The sequence below is a fragment of the Salmo salar genome, chromosome ssa03 (genome assembly GCF_905237065.1).
Source record: "Salmo salar chromosome ssa03, Ssal_v3.1, whole genome shotgun sequence".
In the NCBI taxonomy this organism is placed as follows: Eukaryota; Metazoa; Chordata; class Actinopteri; order Salmoniformes; family Salmonidae; genus Salmo; species Salmo salar.
The window spans coordinates 89,305,539-89,323,051 of record NC_059444.1 but is presented as its reverse complement, the minus strand read 5'-3'; the positions used below and the strand labels follow the sequence as shown (position 1 = coordinate 89,323,051).

Genomic DNA, 17,513 nt, shown 5'->3' with positions numbered 1-17,513 from the left:
TAATATCCACTATTCTGTCATTATAATATCCACTATTCTGTCATTATAATATCCACTATTCTATCATTATAATATCCACTATTCTGTCATTATAATATCCACTACATTATAATATCCACTATTCTGTCATTATAATATTCACTATTCTGTCATTATAATATCCACTATTCTGTCATTATAATATCCACTATTCTGTCATTATAATATCCACTATTCTGTCATTATAATATCCACTACATTATAATATCCACTATTCTTCCTGAAGCTGCTTGCGTGCAACGTAAGAGTGTGTATTTACGCTGGAGTCCTCACTGTACACAAACAGAAACCTAGCAGGCATAAAATAAATGTGAATGTTTGTCTTTCTGGTCCTGATGAGAATATATAAAATGTAGGGGGATATTCTCTTCTGTACTGTTGAACCAATCCAGTACATGTGGAGGAGTTAACATGGAGTGTAGCTTTTTTAACGTCCAGAAGAGGAAGTCACGTCACAGGATCTCTTTCCACTTCCCCTGAATGTTTCTAACCCCACAGACTGTGTTGTACCAGAGATGACAGAGAAAGGAGATTCCCTACAAACACACTACTGAGATATAGCTACGGCCCCATTGAAGTTGACATTTTACACAATTAAGGTCTGTGTGTGTGTGTGGTCATAAATGCTTCCTTTTCATCTGAATAAGACCCATTTCTATGTACTGAATACAACCCCTATTACTGTACTGTCATATTCAGATCCATGTTAAAACGTTTACACCCCTCTTCTTCCATCTGGTTGATTAACCTTTATTAGTCAAATCTGTCACATGTACATTTCATTCAGTGGAATTGAGTTTAAACACAAACAAGATTGTTGTGTCAATAATTTGACAAATAAACATTCTACAGACAACAATATTTACAAACACCAAGAAGCCCAATAACAACAAGATCAGTGATTTGTAAATGAAACCAGGTTTTACAACACAGTGTGGTGATTCATTCTATTAATAAATGACTCTAGTTGACAATATCTGTCAACTTCAATGGCGTTTATTCATGAATATTTACTATCATATGTTTACACACTAGAGAGATATTCTACATTGTTGTTCCAGTGTGTCTTACTGAACATGACTATTAGAGTGAAACATCATGTTGTGTTTTACACAGGGACCACCTGACACAGGGACACTGAGGAGTCTTCAAACCAAACCCTAAACCCTGGATAGAGGGGCTCAGTGAACGTGGAGGTGAATGTGTTCAGGTGGGTCAGTGTGTCAGAGGAGACTCTGTAGAAGGACAGAGTGCCGGCTGGCCAGTCCAGATACACTCCAACTCTGTGGGAGCTGGAGGAGGGGACGGCTATGGTCGTGTGATTATTATTGTGTCAGGCTTTGTTACTGTTGTCAGAGCAGACCAGACTCCAGGACTTGTTATTCCATCCAAGCCTACTATCATTACCCCTTCCTCTCCTGCTGATTCCGTTATATATGTCACTCCTATATCAGCCTTTATCCCACTCCACTCTACCTCCCAGTAACAGGGCCCAGTCAGACCCTCTCTACACAGCTCCTGTTCCCAGACCTCAAACCTCTCTGGGTGATCAGGGTACGGCTGGTCCTCTGTACTCCATGTCACATTTCTGTTCCCCTCAGACAGAGAGAGGAGTCTATTTACTGTGTTTGGGTCCAGTGTGAGATCACAGGCATCTGATGGATGAAACCAGACAACATTAGAAATCATCATCATTCACATTAGAATGTTAACTCACTTTTCACTAATTAATTTAATGTAGATGTTTCTAGGTATCAAAAGGAGAAGTTAAGGTAACTTGAGACTTATTAAATGATCATATGTTATACTATATGGTAATATAAAACACACTTATTCCCATTAATTACACACACACACGTTTCACACCCTGATCTGTTTCACCTGTCCTTGTGATTGTCTCCATCCCCTCCAGGTGTCACTTTTTATCCCTGGTGTATATATCCCTGTTTCCTTTCTCTCTGTGCCAGTTCGTCTTGTTTGCCAAGTCAACCAGCGTTTTTCCTTGCTCCTATTTTTCCCAGTCTCTGTTTTGTTTCTAGTCCTCCTGGTTTCAACCCTTGCCTGTTTTGACTCCGAACCCGCCTGCCTGACCACTCTGTCTGTTCTGACTACCAGCGTGCCTATCCCCTTGTACTGTTTAGACTCGGATCTGGTTTCTGACCGCTGCCTGGCCTGACTTCGAGACTGCCTATTGCCTGGTACTGTTTGGACTCTGACCTGGTTAATGAACTCTCACCTGTCCCCAACCTGCCTTTGCCTAATCCCTTTGTTATAATAAATATCGGAGCTCAACCATTTGCCTCCTGTGTCTGCATTTGGGTCTCGCCTTGTGCCTTTATAACACGAGTAATTATTGACTTCCTGACAGGCCGCCCACAGGTGGTAAGAGGAGGCAACAACACGTCTGCCACGCTGATCCTTAACACTGGGGCCCCTCAGGGGGTGTACTTAGTCCCCTCCTGTACTCCCTGGCCAAACACAACTCCAACACCATCATTAAGTTTGCTGACGACACAACTGTGGTAGGCCTGATCACCGACAACGATGAGACGGCCTATAGGGAGGAGATCAGAGAACTGACAGTGTGGTGCCAGGACAACAACCTCTCTCTCCCTCAATGTGAGCAAGACAAAGGAGCTGATCATGGACTACAGAAAAAGGCGGGCCGAATAGGTCCCCATTAACATCAGCGGGGCTGTAGTGGAGCGGGTCGAGAGTTTAAAGTTCCTTGGTGTCCACATCACCAATGAACTATCATGGTCCAAACATACCAAGACAGTTGTGAAGAGGGCACAACAAACCTTTTCCCCCTCAGGAAACTGAAAAGATTTGTCATAGGCTCGTATATAGGCTCGTTATTGTTATTCTTGTGTTACTTATTATTATTTTTTGCTTTAGTCTACTTGGTAAATGTTTTCTTAACTCTTCTTGAACTGCACTGTTGTTGGGGGCTTGTAAGTAAGCATTTCACGGTAAGGTCTACACTTGTTGTATTCGGCGCATGTGACAAATAAAGTTTGATTTGACACACTCACACCTGTATGCATGCATGAACACACACACACACAGACACGTTTCTAATGTAACACGAAACACACGTTTCTAATGTAACACACATTCTCAAAGCAACACTTTCTAAACATTGGTGTCCCTGATTTCTGCTTCGGCAGAAGTAAAACTATTTAATATGACCAAGTAAGTAATGATAGTGGTCTTTGACTTGACTTGAATTAAGACTTATTCTTAATTCTCCACAGCAGTCAACACTCACATTTTCTAAGCCCAGGTTTCATTGTCTTCTCTCCACCATGTTCCACACTGTAGTGGTAAGCAGAAGAACAGACAGTCATTGAGTGATACATGTGAACTCACACACAACGTATAACTTTGCCCCGTGGTAAGAATGTTTGTCTTAACTCAAACATGTCTAATTTTAACATTGACATAAACCTACAATGCTCAGGTGCATCCTGTTTCCATTGATCATCCTTGAGATGTTTCTACATCTTGATTGGAATCCACCTGTGGTAAATTCAATTGACTGGACATGATTTGGAAAGGCACACACCTGTCTATATAAGGTCCCACAGTTGACAGTGTATTTCAGAGCAAAAACTAAGCCATGAGGTCGAAGGAATTGTCCATAGAGCTCCGAGACAGGATTCTGTCGAGGCACAGATCTGGGGAAGGGAAAAAAAACATTTCTTCACTCTTGAATGTCCCCAAAAACACAGTGGCCTCCATTAATCTTAAATGGAAGAAGTTTGTAACCACCAAGTCTCTTCCTAGAGCTGGCCACCCGTCCAAACTGAGCAATCGGGGGAGAAGGTCCTTGGTCAAGGAGGTGACTAAGAACTTGATGGTCACTCTGACTGAGCTTCAGAGTTCTTCTGTGGAGATGGGAGAACCTTCCAGAAGGACAACCATCTCTGCAGCACTCCGCCAATCAGGCTTTTATTGTTGAGTGGCCAGATGGGAAGCCACTCCTCAGTAAAAGGCACATGACAGCCCGCTTGGAGTTTGCCAAAAGGCACCTAAAGACTCTCAGACCATGAGAAACAAGATTTTTCTGGTCTGATGAAAAGAAGATTGAACGCTTTGGCCTGAATGCCAAGCGTCACATCTGGAAGGCTAGTCAGGATCAATGGAAAGATGAATGGAGCAAAGTACAGAGAGATCCTTGATGAAACCTACTCCAGAGCGCTCAGGACCTCAGACTGTGATGAACGTACACCTTCCAACAGGACAACGACTCCAAGCACACAGCCAAGACAACATAGGAATGGCTTCAGGACAGGTCTCTGAATGTCCTTCAGTGGCCCAGCCAGAGCCCAGACAAACTTGATCGAACATCTCAAGACACCTACAAATAGCTGTGCTGCAACTCTCCCCATCCAACTGACAAAGCTTGAGAGGATCTGAAGAGAAGAATGGAGAAACTCTCCAAAGACAGCTGTGACAAGCTTGTAGGGTCACACCCAAGAAGACTTGAGGCTGTAATCGCTGTCAAAGATGCTTCAACAAACTACTGACTAAAGGGTCTTAATTCTTATGTAAATGTGATATTTCATTAAAAAATGTTTTTATAAATTAGCAAACATATCTAAAAACCTGTTTTTGCTTTGTCGTTATGGGGTATTGTGTGTACATTGATGAGTGGAAAAAAACAATTTAATACATTTTAGAAGAAGGCTGAAACATAACAAAATCTGGAAAAAGTCAAGGCGTCTGAGTACCTCCAGAAGGCAATTTCAGCTTCTAAATACATAGTGCTTTCATTTCTAAACGGTAAAACAGATATAAATGAATACCTTCAAATAAAAAGATGACATTCTGTATGGTCACCAAATATGAAACATTCTACTGTATCTCAAAACCAAAATGTTGAAGCATAACACCAAATTTAAAACTGTAAGCTTCACTGTCTAAACACATATGGTGTTGACTATGTGTCCCTGGTAAACACATGTGGATCTGGTGAACAGTTATCACTTACCAACTACAGGAATACTGACCTCAGAGTCTCCAGTTTACAGTGGGGATTCGCCAGTCCAACAGAGAGCAGCTTCACTCCTGAATCCTTCAAGTCATTGTTACTCAGATCCAGTTCTCTCAGTTGTGATTGGTTTGACCTCAGAGCTGAGACCAGAGAAGCACAGCCTTCCTCTGTGACTAGACAAGCTGACAACCTGCAAAGAGTAAAATCCTTTTAAAATAACACTGCTATTCCTTGGCTGTGAAAATAGAGTGGCAGTATATATTCAGATAATGTATATCAGTGTCCTGAAACCTGCCATATCTATTAATAAATGGATGCATTATTATTAACAATGACAAGTGATCGAAGTTCTGCTTGTAGAGAGAAACATTTTTAGTGCAAATATTTGAGTAGACTGACTTGACCAGTATAAAAAGCAGTATCAGTCAAAAGACAGTGAGGTATCAGATTTAGATTTGTATCGAGTATACAATCCACACCATATATATTTTGACAGTGAAGCTAACATTTTAAATTTGGCAATATGCTCCAGCATTTTCAGATCAAATGTTTCATACGAGGTGACAGTATATAATGTCATGACGTGGTGTGAGGTTTACGACTGTCATAAATACCTTTCCCCCGTTTTCTCTCCACTCTACAGAATGGACTATTGGAAAGCCTTTTGTTAACCTGTTGGGTCTAGGGGGCAGCATTTGCACGTCTGGATAAAAAAAATGTACCCGATTTAATCTGGTTACTAATCCTACCCAGTAACTAGAATATGCATATACTTATTATATATGGATAGAAAACACTCTAAAGTCTCCAAAACTGTTTGAATGGTGTCTGTGAGTATAACAGAACTCATTTGGCAGGCAAAACCCTGAGACATTTTCTGACAGGAAGTGGATACCTGATGTGTTGTATTGACTTTAAACCTATCCCATTGAAAAACACAGGGGTTTAGGAATATTTTGGCACTTCCTATTGCTTCCACTAGATGTCACCAGCCTTTACAAAGTGTTTTGAGTCTTCTGGAGGGAGATCTGACCGAACAAGAGCCATGGAACGGTGATGTCCCATTAGACACCTGGCGCGCTAGTTCATGTTGGGTACCCTCGTTCCAATACGTTATAAAAGAGTATGCATTCGTCCACCTTGAATATTATTCATGTTCTGGTTAAAAAGGCCCTAATGATTTATGCTATACAACGTTTGACATGTTTGAACGAACGGAAATATATTTTTTCCCCTCGTTCATGACGAGAAGTCCGGCTGGCTTACATCATGTGCTAACGAGACGGAGATTTTTGGACATAAATGATGAGCTTTTTTGAACAAAACTACATTCGTTATGGACCTGTGATACCTGGAAGTGACATCTGATGAAGAGAATCAAAGGTAATGGATTATTTACATAGTATTTTCGATTTTAGATCTCCCCAACATGACGTCTAGTCTGTATCGCAACGCCGTATTTTTCTGGGCGCAGTGCTCAGATTATTGCAAAGTGTGATTTCCCAGTAAGGTTATTTTTAAATCTGGCAAGTTGATTGCGTTCAAGAGATGTAAATCTATAATTCTTTAAATGACAATATAATATTTTACCAATGTTTTCTAATTTTAATTATTTAATTTCTGACGCTGACTTGACTGCCGGTTATTGGAGGGAAACGATTTCCTCAACATCAATGCCATAGTAAAACGCTGTTTTTGTATATAAATATGAACTTGATAGAACTAAAAATGCATGCATTGTCTAACATAATGTCCTAGGAGTGTCATCTGATGGAGATTGTAAAAGGTTAGTGCATCATTTTAGCTGGTTTTATGGTTTTGGTGACCCTGTCTTTGACTTGACAAAACATTACACACAACTCTTGTAAATGTACTGTCCTAACATACTCTAAATTTATGCTTTCGCCGTAAAACCTTTTTGAAATCGTAAAACGTGGTTAGATTAAGGAGATGTTTATCTTTCAAATGGTGTAACATAGTTGTATTTTTGAAAAATTTGAATTTTGACATTTATTTGGATTCAAATTTGCCGCTCTTGAAATGCACCTGCTGTTGATGGAGTGCACCACGGGTGGCACGCTAGCGTCCCACCTAGCCCCAAGAGGTTAACATAGAGAGAGTATGGTAACATCAAAAGGTTGGGAAAAATAACAATATTTCTGTAATCCAACCAGTTGAACGTGTCCATTGGTACTTAACCTCTAGGGTAGGGGGCAGTATTTTCACATCCGGATAAAAAACGTACCCGATTTAATCTGGTTATTACTACTGCCCAGAAACTGGAATATGCATATAATTTTTTGATTTGGATAGAAAACACCCTAAAGTTTCTAAAACTGTTCGAATGGTGTCTGTGAGTATAACAGAACTCATATGGCAGGCCAAAACCTGAGAAGATTCTGTACAGGAAATGCCCTCTGACCATTTCTTGGCCTTCTATACCCTCTTTATTGAAAACAGAGGATCTCTGCTGTAACGTGACACTTTCTAAGGCTCCCATAGGCTCTCAGAAGGCGCCAGAACGTTGAATGATGACTTTGCTGTCCCTGGCTGAAAAACAGTAGCGCATTTGGATAGTGGTCGATCTGAGAACAATGAGACGGGCGTGCACGTGAAGAGTCCATTTTACATTTTCAGTCTTTGAACAAAAAAGACGTCTCCCGGTCGGAATATTATCGCTATTTTACGAGAAAAATCGCATAAAAATTGATTTTAAACAGCGTTTGACATGCTTCGAAGTACGGTAATGGAATATTTTGAAATGTTTTGTCACGATACGCGTCCGCGCGTCACGGTTTGGATAGTGTCTTGAACGCAAGAACAAAACAGAGGATATTTGAACATAACTATGGATTATTTTGAACCAAAACAACATTTGTGGATGAAGTAAAAGTCCTGGGAGTGCATTCTGACGAAGAACAGCAAAGGTAATCCAATTTTTCTTATAGTAAATCTGAGTTTGGTGAGTGCCAAACTTGGTGGGTGTCAAAATAGCTAGCCTGTGATGGCCGGGCTATCTACTCAGAATATTGCAAAATGTGCTTTCACCGAAAAGCTATTTTAAAATCGGACACCGCGATTGCATAAAGGAGTTATGTATCTATAATTCTTAAAAATAATTGTTATGTTTCTTGTGAACGTTTATCGTGAGTAATTTAGTAAATTCACCGGAAGTTTTCGGTATGTTTGCTAGTTCTGAACGTCACATGCTAATGTAAAAAGCTGTTTTTTGAGATAAATATGAACTTGATTGAAAAAAACATGCATGTATTGTATAACATAATGTCCTAGGAGTGTCATCTGATGAAGATCATCAAAGGTTAGTCCTGCATTTAGCTGTGGTTTTGGTTTTTGGGACATTATATGCTAGCTTGAAAAATGGGTGTGTGATTATTTCTGGCTGGGTACTCTGCTGACATAATCTAATGTTTTGCTTTCGTTGTAAAGCCTTTTTGAAATCGGACAATGTGGTTAGATTAACGAGAGTCTTGTCTTTAAAATGGTGTAAAATAGTCATATGTTTGAGAAATTGAAGTAATAGCATTTCTAAGGTATTTGAATATCGCGCCACGGGATTTCACTGGCTGTTGAGTAGGTGGGACGATTTCGTCCCGCCTAGCCTAGAGAGGTTAATAAATCAATTCTCTATTTGTAATTATTCCTCAAGTGACTAAACTAATCATGTAACTTTAACTAGGAAGTTGGGGCACCACGGGAAAATGTTTATAGAGTCTCTATTTCCCGATATTTTCATATCTTATCGATTAGTCTTCTATTAATGTATTATTACCTCATCAGTGTCATTCCTGAATGCCGCAAACCCTTGGATATCTGCACGAACCCTAGGATCAAATCATGAATCAGCAATATACAAATTGCCTTAATTATTTATTTACTAACTAACCAATCACAGAATTACATAAACACACACACAATATTCTAAGTACATATCCCAGGCATCACGGGCTCGCTATTTAGACACCCGGCAAGTTTAGCACTCACCATAATCATATTTACTATTATAAAAGTTTGATTACCTTTTGTTGTCTTCGTCAGAATGCACACCCAGGACTGCTACTTCAATAACAAATGTTGGTTTGGTCCAAAATAATCCATCGTTATATCCGAATAGCGGCGTTTTGTTCGTGCGTTCCAGACACTATCCGAAATAGTAAAGAAGTGTCGCGCGCACGGCGCAATTCGTGACAATAAAATTCTAAGTATTCCATTACCGTACTTCGAAGCATGTCAACCGCTGTTTAAAATCAATTTTTACGACATTTTTCTCGTAGAAAAGCGATAATATTCCGACAGGGAATCTCCTTTTCGGCAAACAGAGGAAAAAATCCCAAAGGCGGGGGCGGTCGGGGTCACGCGCATAAGCCCAGTGTCCCTTGATCGGCCACTTGAGAAAGGCGATAATGTATTTCAGCCTGGGGCTGGAATGATGACATTCTGTTTTTTCCCGGGCTCTGAGCGCCTATGGACGACGTGGGAAGTGTCACGTTAGAGCAGAGATCCTTAGTAAATGATAGAGATGGAAAAGAAGGTCAGACAGGCCACTTCCTGTAAAGGAATCTCTCAGGTTTTGACCTGCCATTTGAGTTCTGTTATACTCACAGACACCATTCAAACAGTTTTAGAAAATTTAGGGTGTTTTCTATCCATATGTAATAAGTATATGCATATTCTAGTTACTGGGTAGGAGTGGTAACCAGATTAAATCGGGTATGTTTTTTATCCAGCCGTGTCAATACTGCCCCCTATCCTAAACAGGTTAATATAGTTCACATTTAGAGACAGCAAACACTACGACATCGGACTTGAACTCGATCGAACATCTCTGGAGAGACCTGAAAATAGCTGTGCAGCAACCCTCCCCATCCAACCTGACAGAGCTTGAGAAGATTTGTAGAGAAGAATGGGAGAAGACCCGAGGCTGTAATCGCTGCCAAAGTTGCTTCTAGAAAGTACTGAGTAAAGGGTCTGTATACTTATGTAAATGTGATATTTCAGAGTTTTTTTATTTATAACATTTCTAAAAACCTGTTTTTGCTTTGTAATTATGCGTTATTGTGTGTAGATTGATGAGGAATAAAACAAGTTAATCAATTTTAGAAAAAGATTTTGGAAAAAGTCTAGGAGTCTGAATACTTCCCAATTTACTGTAGATACATGAAGTGCTTTCATTTCTAAACGGTAAAACAGATATATGAATACCTTCAAATAAAAGATGACATTCTGTACTGTCGCCTTATATGAAACATTCTATCTCAAATCCAAAATGCTGGAGCATAGCGGCAAATTTGAAACTGTAAGCTCCACTGTCCAAACAATTATGGTGTGGATGATGTGTGCCTGGTAAACACATGTGGATCTGGTGAAAATGTATCACTTGTTGACCAAATACAGGAATACTGACCTCAGACTTTCCAGTTTACAGTGAGGATTCCCCAGTACAGCAGAGAGCAGCTTCACTCCTGAATCCTTCAGGTCATTGTTACTGAGATCCAGCCGCGAGCTGCCCAGTGACACGAGCCTACCAGATGAGCTAAATCACTTCTATGCTTGCTTCAAGGCAAGCAACACTGAGGCATGCATGAGAGCATCAGCTGTTCCGGACGACTGTGTGATCACGCTCTCCATAGCCGACGTGCGTAAGACCTTTAAACAGGTCAACATTCACAAGGCTGCGGGGCCAGACGGATTACCAGAACGTGTGCTCCGGGCATGTGCTGACCAACTGGCAGGTGTCTTCACTGACATTTTCAACATGTCCCTGATTGAGTCTGTAATACCAACATGTTTCAAGCAGACCACCACAGTCGCTGTGCCCAAGAACACGAAGGCAACCTGCCTAAATGACTACAGACCCGTAACACTCACGTCCGTAGCCATGAAGTGCTTTGAAAGGCTGGTAATGAATCACATCAACACCATTATCCCAGAATCCCTAGACCCACTCCAATTTGCATACCGCCCAAACAGATCCACAGACGATAGAATCTCTATTGCACTCCACACTGCCCTTTCCCACCTGGACAAAAGGAACACCTACGTGAGAATGCTAGTCATTGATTACAGCTCAGCGTTCAACACCATAGTACACTCCAAGCTCATCACTAAGCTAAGGATCCTGGGACTAAACACCTCCCTCTGCAACTGGATCCTGGACTTCCTGACGGGCCGCCCCCAGGTGGTGAGGGTAGGTAGCAACACATCTGCCACGCTGATCCTCAACACTGGAGCCCCGCAGGGGTGTGTGCTCAGTCCCCTCCGGTACTCCCTGTTTACCCATGACTGCATGGCCAGGCACGACTCCAAAACCATCATTAAGTTTGCAGACGACACAACAGTGGTAGGCTTGATCACCAACAACGACGAGACAGCCTATAGGGAGGAGGTCAGAAACCTGGCCAGGTGATGCCAGAATAACAACCTATCCCTCAACGTAACCAAGACTATGGAGATGATTGTGGACTACAGGAAAAGGAGAACTGAGCACGCCCCTATTCTCATTGACGGGGCTGTAGTGGAGCAGGTTGAGAGCTTCAAGTTCCTTGGTGTCCACATCACCAACAAACTAGAATGGTCCAAACACACTAAGACAATCATGAAGAGGGCACAACAAAGCCTATTCCCACTCAGGAAACTATAAAGATCTGGCATGGGTCCTCAGATCCTCAAAAGGTTCTACAGCTGCAACATCGAGAGCATCCTGACTGGTTGCATCACTGCCTGGTACTGCAATTGTTCGGCCTCCGACCGCAAGGCACTACAGAGGGTAGTGCGTACAACCCAGTACATCACTGGGGCTAAGCTGCCTGCCATCCAGGACCTCTACACCAGGCGGTGTCAGAGGAAGGCCCTAAAAATTGTCAAAGACCCCAGCCACCCCAGTCATACAGTTTTCTCTCTACTACCGCATGGCAAGCAGTACCGGAGTGCCAAGTCTAGGACAAAAAGGCTTCTCAACAGTTTTTACCCCCAAGCCATAAGACTCATGAACTTGTAATCATATTGCTACCCAGACTATTTGCATTGTGTGCCCACCTCCCAACCCCTCTGTTACGTTGCTGCTACTCTCTGTTTATCACATATGCAGTCACTTTAACTATACATTCATGTACATACTACCTCAATTGGCCCGACCAACCAGTGCCCCCACACATTGGCTAACTGGGCTATCTGCATTGTGTCCCGCTACCCACCACCCGCCAACCCCTCTTTTACACTACTGCTACTCTCTGTTTATCATATATGCATAGTCACTTTAACCATATCTACATGTGCATACTACCTCAATCAGCCCAACTAACCAGTGCCTGTATATAGCCTCGCTACTGTTATCCTCTTTGGGCTAGGGGGCAGTATTTTGATGTCCAGATGAAAAGAGTGTCCAAAGTAAACTGCCTGTTACTCAGGCCCAGAAGCTAGGATATGCATATAATTGGTAGATTTGGATAGAAAACACTCTAAAGTTTACAAAACTGTTTAATTACTTTTTCATTGGCAAGATAAGCAAACCTAGGGATGACATGCCAGCAACAAACGCTGACAATACACATCCAAGTATATCGGACCAAATTATGAAAGACAAGAATTGTACTTTTGAATTCCGTGAAGTCAGTGTGGAAGGGGTGAAAAAAATGGTGATGTCTATCAACAATGACAAGCCACTGGGGTCTGACAATCTGGATGGAAAATTACTGGGGATAATAGCAGACGATATTGCCACATCTTCAATTTAAGCCTATTAGAGAGCATGTGCCCTCAGGCCATGACTACATGGAAGTCTATTCCACATAAAGTAACTGATGCAAGCAGTAAAATTAGATTTAAAAAAACAGATAAAAAAAGACCTTATGGAACAGCGGGGACTGTAAAGAAACACAAACATTGGCACACACACACACACACACACAATAACATACGCATTATACATACACATGGATTTAGTACTGTAGATATGTGGTAGTGGTGGAGTATGGGCCTGAGGGCACACAGTGTGCTGTGAAATATGTGAATGTTTTGTAATGTTTTAAAATTGTATAAATTGACTTAATTTTTCTGGACCCAAGGAAGAGTATCTGCTGCTTTGGCAGCGGCTAATGGGGATCCAAAATAATTACAAATGTGTCCTGTGTGTGTGTCCAGTGTGTGTGTGTGTCCAGTGTGTGTGTGTGTGTCCAGTGTGTGTGTGTGTCCAGTGTGTCCCGTGTGTCCAGTGTGTCCCGTGTGTGTGTGTCCAGTGTGTGTGTGTGTGTCCAGTGTGTGTGTGTCCCCAGTGTGTGTGTGTGTGTGTCCCGTGTGTGTGTGTCCAGTGTGTGTGTGTCCAGTGTGTGTGTGTCCCGTGTGTGTGTGTCCAGTGTGTGTGTGTGTGTGTCCAGTGTGTGTGTGTGTGTCCAGTGTGTGTGTGTGTACAGTGTGTGTGTGTGTCCAGTGTGTGTGTGTGTCCAATGTGTGTGTGTCCAGTGTGTGTGTGTGTGTCCAATGTGTGTGTGTGTGTGTGTGTCCAATGTGTGTGTGTGTGTGTGTGTGTCCAGTGTGTGTGTGTCCCCAGTGTGTGTGTGTGTGTCCCGTGTGTGTGTGTCCAGTGTGTGTGTGTGTCCAATGTGTGTGTGTGTGTGTCCAATGTGTGTGTGTGTGTGTGTGTGTGTCCAATGTGTGTGTGTGTGTGTGTGTGTGTGTGTCCAATGTGTGTGTGTGTGTGTGTGTGTGTCCAATGTGTGTGTGTGTGTGTGTGTGTGTCCAATGTGTGTGTGTGTGTGTGTGTGTGTCCAATGTGTGTGTGTGTGTGTGTGTGTGTCCAATGTGTGTGTGTGTGTGTGCCAGTGTGTGTGTGTCCCCAGTGTGTGTGTGTCCCGTGTGTGTGTGTCCCGTGTGTGTGTGTCCGTGTGTGTGTGTGTGTCCAGTGTGTGTGTGTGTGTCCAGTGTGTGTGCGTGTCCAGTGTGTGTGCGTGTCCAGTGTGTGTGCGTGTCCAGTGTGTGTGCGTGTACAGTGTGTGTGTGTGTGTCCAATGTGTGTGTGTCCAGTGTGTGTGTGTCCAATGTCTGTGTGTGTGTGTCCAATGTGTGTGTGTGTGTGTGTCCAGTGTGTGTGTGTCTCCAGCGTGTCCAGTGTGTCCCGTGTGTCCAGTGTGTCCCATGTGTCCCGTGTGTGTGTGTCCAGTGTGTGTGTGTGTCCAGTGTGTGTGTGTGTCCCCAGTGTGTGTGTCCCGTGTGTGTGTCCCGTGTGTGTGTGTCCAGTGTGTGTGTGTGTGTCCAGTGTGTGTGTGTGAGGGTCCAGTGTGTGTGTGTGTCCAGTGTGTGTGTGTGTCCAGTGTGTGTGAGGGTCCAGTGTGTGTGTCCAGTGTGTGTGTGTGTCCAGTGTGTGTGTGTCCAGTGTGTGTGTGTCCAGTGTGTGTGTGTCCAATGTGTGTGTGTCCAATGTGTGTGTGTGTGTGTGTGTGTGTGTGTCAATGTGTGTGTGTGTGTGTGTGTCCAATATGTGTGTGTGTGTGTGTGTGTCCAGTGTGTGTGTGTCCCCAGTGTGTGTGTGTGTGTGTCCCGTGTGTGTGTGTCCAGTGTGTGTGTGTGTCCAGTGTGTGTGTGTGTCAAGTGTGTGTGTGTGTCCAATGTGTGTGTGTGTGTGTCCAATGTGTGTGTGTGTGTGTCCAATGTGTGTGTGTGTGTGTGTGTGTGCCAGTGTGTGTGTGTCCCGTGTGTGTGTGTCCCGTGTGTCTGTGTCCAGTGTGTGTGTGTCCCGTGTGTCTGTGTCCAGTGTGTGTGTGTCCCGTGTGTGTGTGTCCAGTGTGTGTGTGTGTGTGTCCAGTGTGTGTGTGTGTGTCCAGTGTGTGTGTGTGTGTCCAGTGTGTGTGTGTGTGTCCAGTGTGTGTGTGTGTGTCCAGTGTGTGTGTGTGTCCAGTGTGTGTGTGTGTGTGTGTTCAATGTGTGTGTCCTGTGTCCAATGTGTGTCCAATGTGTGTGTGTGTGTGTGTCCAATGTGTGTGTGTGTGTGTCCAATGTGTGTGTGTGTGTGTCCAATGTGTGTGTGTGTGTGTCCAATGTGTGTGTGTGTGTGTCCAATGTGTGTGTGTGTGTGTGTGTGTGTGTGTGTGTGTGTGTGTGTGTGTGTGTGTGTGTGTGTGTGTTGTCCAATGTGTGTGTCCAGTGTGTGTGTGTGTCCAATGTGTGTGTGTCCAATGTGTGTGTCCAATGTGTGTGTCCAATGTGTGTGTGTGTGTGTGTGTGTGTGTGTGTGTGTCCAATGTGTGTGTGTGTGTGTGTGTCCAATGTGTGTGTGTGTGTGTGTGTGTGTGTGTGTCCAATGTGTGCGTGTCCAATGTGTGTGTGTGAGTGTTGTGTGAGTGTCTGTTTTTCCAGTGTGTGTGTGATTTTCCAGTGTGTGTGTGTGTGTGTCCAGTGTGTGTGTCCAGTGTGTGTGTGTGTGTGTGTGTCCAGTGTCCAATGGGTGTGTGTGTCCAGTGTGTGTGTGTGTGTGTGTGTGTCCAGTGTCCAATGTGTGTGTGTGTCCAGTGTGTTGTGTGTATGTCCAGTGTGTGTGTGTGTGTGTCAGTGTGTGTATGTCCAGTGTGTGTGTGTGTGTGTCAGTGTGTGTGTTTCCAGTGTGTGTGTGATTTTCCAGTGTGTGTCCAGTGTGTTTGTCCAGTGTGTGTGTGTGTGTCCAGTGTGTGTGTGTGTGTCCAGTGTGTGTGTGTGTGTGTGTGTGTGTGTCCAGTGTGTGTGTGTGTGTGTCCAGTGTGTGTGTGTGTGTCCAGTGTGTCTGTGTGTCCAGTGTGTCCAGTGTGTGTGTGTGTGTGTGTCCAGCGTCCAGTGTGTGTAAGTGTTTGTCCACTGTGTGTGTCCTGTGTGTGTGTGTGTCCAGTGTGTGTGTGTGTGCGTGTGTCCAGTGTGTGTGTGTGTGTCCAGTGTGTGTGTCCAGTGTGTGTGTGTGTCCAGTGTGTGTCCTGTGTGTGTCCAGTGTGTCCAGTGTGTGTGTGTGTGTGTGTCCAGTGTGTGTGTGTGTGTGTGTGTGTCCAGTGTGTGTGTGTGTGTGTGTGTGTCCAGTGTGTGTGTCCAGTGTGTGTGTGTGTGTCCAGTGTGTGTGTGTATCCAGTGTGTGTGTATCCAGTGTGTGTGTGTGTGTGTCCTGTGTGTGTGTAAGTGTTTGTCCACTGTGTGTGTGTGTGTGTCCAGTGTGTGTGTGTGTGTCCAGTGTGTGTGTCCAGTGTGTGTGTGTCCAGTGTCCTGTGTGTGTCCAGTGTGTGTGTGTGTGTGTGTGTGTGTCCAGTGTGTGTCCAGCGTCCATTGTGTGTAAGTGTTTGTCCACTGTGTGTGTCCAGTGTGTGTGTCCTGTGTGTGTGTGTGTCCAGTGTGTGTGTGTCCAGTGTGTGTGTCCAGTGTGTGTGTGTGTGTCCAGTGTGTGTGTGTGTGTGTGTGTGTGTGTGTGTGTGTGTGTGTGTGTGTCTGTCCAGTGTGTGTGTGTGTGTCCAGTGTGTTTGTCCTGTGTGTTTGTGTGTCCAGTTTTTGTGTGTGTGTGTGTTTGTGTGTGTGAGTGTCCAGTGTGTGTGTCTGTCCAGTGTGTGTGTGTGTCCAGTGTGTGTGTCCAGTGTGTGTGTGTGTGTCCAGTGTGTGTGTCCAGTGTGTGTGTCCAGCGTCCATTGTGTGTAAGTGTTTGTCCACTGTGTGTGTCCAGTGTGTGTGTGTCCAGTGTGTGTGTGTCCAATGTCTGTGTGTGTGTGTCCAATGTGTGTGTGTGTGTGTGTGTCTCCAGCGTGTCCAGTGTGTCCCGTGTGTCCAGTGTGTCCCATGTGTCCCGTGTGTGTGTGTCCAGTGTGTGTGTGTGTCCAGTGTGTGTGTGTGTCCCCAGTGTGTGTGTCCTGTGTGTGTGTCCGTGTGTGTGTGTGTCCAGTGTGTGTGTGTGTGTCCAGTGTGTGTGTGTGAGGGTCCAGTGTGTGTGTGTGTCCAGTGTGTGTGTGTGTCCAGTGTGTGTGGGGTCCAGTGTGTGTGTCCAGTGTGTGTGTGTGTCCAGTGTGTGTGTGTCCAGTGTGTGTGTGTCCAGTGTGTGTGTGTCCAATGTGTGTGTGTCCAATGTGTGTGTGTGTGTGTGTGTGTGTGTGCAATGTGTGTGTGTGTGTGTGTGTGTCCAATATGTGTGTGTGTGTGTGTGTGTCCAGTGTGTGTGTGTCCCCAGTGTGTGTGTGTGTGTGTCCCGTGTGTGTGTGTCCAGTGTGTGTGTGTGTCCAGTGTGTGTGTGTGTCCAGTGTGTGTGTGTGTCAAGTGTGTGTGTGTGTCCAATGTGTGTGTGTGTGTGTCCAATGTGTGTGTGTGTGTGTGTGTGTGTGTCCAGTGTGTGTGTGTCCCGTGTGTGTGTGTCCCGTGTGTCTGTGTCCAGTGTGTGTGTGTCCCGTGTGTGTGTGTCCAGTGTGTGTGTGTGTGTGTCCAGTGTGTGTGTGTGTGTGTCCAGTGTGTGTGTGTGTGTCCAGTGTGTGTG

The 17,513-nt window shown here is 44.0% G+C and overlaps 1 long non-coding RNA gene across 1 annotated transcript; it reads right to left on the bottom strand.

Annotated features, from left to right (window-relative positions):
* Positions 1–773: 773 nt before the first annotated feature.
* LOC123741906 (uncharacterized) lies at positions 774–3,706 on the bottom strand. Its single transcript, XR_006769431.1, has 2 exons — positions 3,311–3,706; positions 774–1,694 (listed from the first exon to the last, which is right to left on the bottom strand). It is a non-coding gene; the product is annotated as an uncharacterized lncRNA (long non-coding RNA).
* Positions 3,707–17,513: the final 13,807 nt, after the last annotated feature.